The following is a 4306-nucleotide window of genomic DNA, read 5'->3' as shown; positions in this document are numbered from 1 at the left end:
TACTCCTGGCTGGTTTTATGTGTCCAGCCTCCTGCACTATCCTTATGTCACAGATCCACCCTTTTCCATTGTAGGGAGCCAGCCTGCTGCTGCTGCTGCTGCTGTATGAGCTCCATGCTGCAGCCTCCCACTGCTGCCTTATGTCCTGGGCGCCATCTAGTGGACACTGGGGACATGACACCAGCTGGGATCACTCTCTTTGATGGTTTATTTTCTTGTAGCTAGAGCTGAATTGCATTGAACTTTACTGCAATAGGCGAGTGAATAAACCAAAATGAGTGGAAATCAATGGAAGAGAGTAAAGCCCGGAGTTGTTATAGTAACACTTCATTCACTGCAGTGCAGGAATACGGCTTGGAAGGAGAATTTCTGTAATAAGTGTGATGTGTAGCGTCAGGTTACGTTCACATTCTGTCCAGTGGAGTCAGGAAAAAGTGCTGGAAATGCGACTTTTCTGCCCGACAATTTCAGGTATAAAATGGACAGCCGACAAACCTCATTATAGTCAATGGGGTGTTTGGGGCTCCGTTCATGGATGTGTTTTTGTCCTCCAACGAGCCAGGAGAACGATAAAGAAAGCGAACGTGTGAATATAGTGTAAAGCCGGGGCCCCACGTTGCGAACAATCCCTGCAAAGGGGATGGGATTCTGGCCTGTCCCATCCACACATTGCAGAAACACTTCTATGGTTGTGGGTCCATCATTAATGGATGTAATAACTGATTGACATCTGAGCTGGATCAGTGGGTTAAAAATAATCGACCAATGAAATCCCTCCGTTTTTTTAACTGTCCATTAAAAATGAACGCAAAACAGACATACAGGGGCGCGGAACGGGTGCAAAATGGACACAAGACTGCAATTAAAATGGGCCAAACTCATAACATTACCCCGGCGTGACATGGAAATTTAGCCCTAATTTTGCCCCTGCTACATTAATCCACAGTAAAATCCACATTGTATGTCAATTCCAGTGCAAAAAATATCTTATATAATATTGTTTTTTAACGAAACTGAAGAAATTTAGGATTCATCTTGGGTAAACTAAAATGGGCGCCAGATCATGATTATACACTGAGGTCTGAGGAGATAATAGAAATAGTTTACACTACCCTCCCAATACCTCTTTCGGGCCTCCTGATGGCGCCCAGCCCTCTTCTGTGATGTAATGTGATTGGGTGCCATGACACTTGGTGTGCCAATGTCACTGCTGAGACCCAAGCACAGGCCTTAGCAGTGACCCCCTGGCACATGATGTCACCTCCCCTGGGCCACCTCCACCTATTATACTCAGTGGTATGAAGAGACCCCCGACTATAATGATTTCACTTCTGGTTCTACCTGAATTTGGAACGAATCGAACCGTGAGGATCACTTCATCCAAATACAGGTTGAAATGAATCTTCAGCGGTTCGGACTTCTTTAATCTTGGTAGTGGTTCTGGAATCTCTGCAGAAATCTGGTGTGAACTTGCCCTAAGTGGCTAGAGAGGGGGGGAGGGGGCATTTTGATGCAACAACTGACAACATTGTTTTCTACCCAGCTTGGTGTCTAAGTACCCCAGTGGGGAGTTGGCGCCCCCCGAGCTCCACCCTCACCTAGATATTCCCGGCATCATAGCAGTGAGCACGCTACTTTTACACGGGTGTGCGAGTCTACCATAGAGGTAAATTCTTCTAGATGTAGTGGGGTAACTACCGAGGTAGCAGGGGAAGCGGCTGCCACAGGGCCCGGGACATTAGGGGCCTGGCGATAGCCACTACCGCTGCGTTTATTGTTGTTTTTTTTAAGTTACTCCAGCCGGTAACAGGCCCTATTTACTTACCGATCCTGGCAGGTAAGTGACGCCGCGGGCCCCACAAGCACTATTATTATCTTTTAGACCCCCAAGTATAATGATGAGGCCCAGGAGAGGTAAGGGAACATAAAAAACACTGTTACTTACCTCTCCACGCTCCATACAGGCATGGGGCTTAGTTGTGTGACATCCCTGATGTCACTTGACCAGGACGGGTCCCAGGTCATGTGACGTCTGTATGTCATTAAAGATGACCGACACTACCGAGGACTGCAGCGGAGCCGGGGATAGGTGAGTGACAGTGTTTTTTATGTTTGTATCCCCCCTTGGTCTCCCATTATTATACTATGGGGTCTGAAAAGAACCCAGAGTATAATAATTGTTCATGGGTGTTCATTATGGGGCATAATACTGTGTGCAGGGGCCACTATGGGGCATAATACTGTGTGCAGGGGCCACTATGGGGCATAATACTGTGTGCAGGGGCCACTATGGAACATAATACTGTGTGCAGGGGCCACTATGGGGATAATACTGTGTGCAGGGGCCACTATGGGGTATAATACTGTGTACTGGGGCCACTATGGGGGATAATACTGTGTGCAGGGGCCACTATGGGGGATAATACTATGTGTAGGGGCCACTGTGGGGGATAATACTGTGTGCAGGGGCCACTATGGGGGGATAATACTATGTGTAGGGGCCACTATGGGGGATAATACTGTGTGCAGGGGCCACTATGGGGCATAATACTGTGTGTAGGGGCCACTATGGGACATAATACTGTGTGTAGGGCCCACTATGGGGGATAATACTGTGTGCAGGGGCCACTATGGGGCATAGTACTGTGTACTGGGGCCACTATGGGGGATAATACTGTGTGCAGGGGCCACTATGTAGGATAATACTGTGTGCAGGGGCCACTATGTGTGATAATACTGTGTGCAGGGGCCACTATGGGGCATAGTACTGTGTACTGGGGCCACTATGGGGGATAATACTGTGTGCAGGGGCCACTATGGGGGATAATACTATGTGTAGGGGCCACTGTGGGGGATAATACTGTGTGCAGGGGCCACTATGGGGGGATAATACTATGTGTAGGGGCCACTATGGGGGATAATACTGTGTGCAGGGGCCACTATGGGGCATAATACTGTGTGTAGGGGCCACTATGGGACATAATACTGTGTGTAGGGCCCACTATGGGGGATAATACTGTGTGCAGGGGCCACTATGTGTGATAATACTGTGTGCAGGGGCCACTATGGGGCATAGTACTGTGTACTGGGGCCACTATGGGGGATAATACTGTGTGCAGGGGCCACTATGTGGAATAATACTGTGTGCAGGGGCCACTATGTGTGATAATACTGTGTGCAGGGGCCACTATGGGGCATAGTACTGTGTACTGGGGCCACTATGGGGGATAATACTGTGTGCAGGGGCCACTATGGGGGATAATACTATGTGTAGGGGCCACTATGGGGGATAATACTGTGTGCAGGGGCCACTATGGGGGATAATACTATGTGTAGGGGCCACTATGGGGGATAATACTGTGTACTGGGGCCACTATGGGGGATAATACTGTGTGCAGGGGCCACTATGGGGGATAATACTATGTGTAGGGGCCACTATGGGGGATAATACTGTGTGCAGGGGCCACTATGGGGGATAATACTATGTGTAGGGGCCACTATGGGGGATAATACTGTGTGCAGGGGCCACTATGGGGGATAATACTGTGTGTAGGGGCCACTATGGGACATAATACTGTGTGTAGGGCCCACTATGGGGGATAATACTGTGTACTGGGGTCACTATGGGGGATAATACTGTGTGCAGGGGCCACTATGGGAGATAATACTGTGTGTAGGGGCCACTATGGGAGATAATACTGTGTGCAGGGGGCACTATGGGGCATAGTACTGTGTACTGGGGCCACTATGGGGGATAATACTGTGTGCAGGGGCCACTATGGGGGATAATACTGTGTGCAGGGGCCGCTATGGGGGATAATACTGTGTGCAGGGGCCACTATGGGACATAATACTGTGTGCAGGGGCCACTATGGGGGTAATACTGTGTGCAGGGGCCACTACGGGGCATAATACTGTATGCAGGGGCCACTATGGGGATAATACTGTGTGCAGGGGCCACTATGGGGCATAATACTGTGTGCAGGGGCCACTATGGGGCATAATAGAGCGCACAGGAATGCGGGGGGGTCGGTCGGTTGAGATCTTTGGTGTCGGTCAGGAAGTGGGGGACGGGGCCATGTCAAAAGTTCGCCACGGGGCCCCGCCATTCCTAGTTACGCCACTGGCCTGTAGGTAGACCTTAGAACTTATCCCCTCCCCACTGAAGATGTGACCTGGTGAACTCCTTTAAATTATTACAATGCAGACAGGGGTGCAGGCCAGATCAGGAAGTCGTCTCCATTTTGTCTATGAGCATCCAGATGACATTGCCGATCACTGCTGAAAAAAAAAGTTAGATAGTAAT

This window comes from Leptodactylus fuscus, chromosome 8, assembly GCF_031893055.1.
Source record: "Leptodactylus fuscus isolate aLepFus1 chromosome 8, aLepFus1.hap2, whole genome shotgun sequence".
NCBI classification, from domain to species: domain Eukaryota; kingdom Metazoa; phylum Chordata; class Amphibia; order Anura; family Leptodactylidae; genus Leptodactylus; species Leptodactylus fuscus.
Note: the sequence above shows the minus strand (reverse complement) of the source record.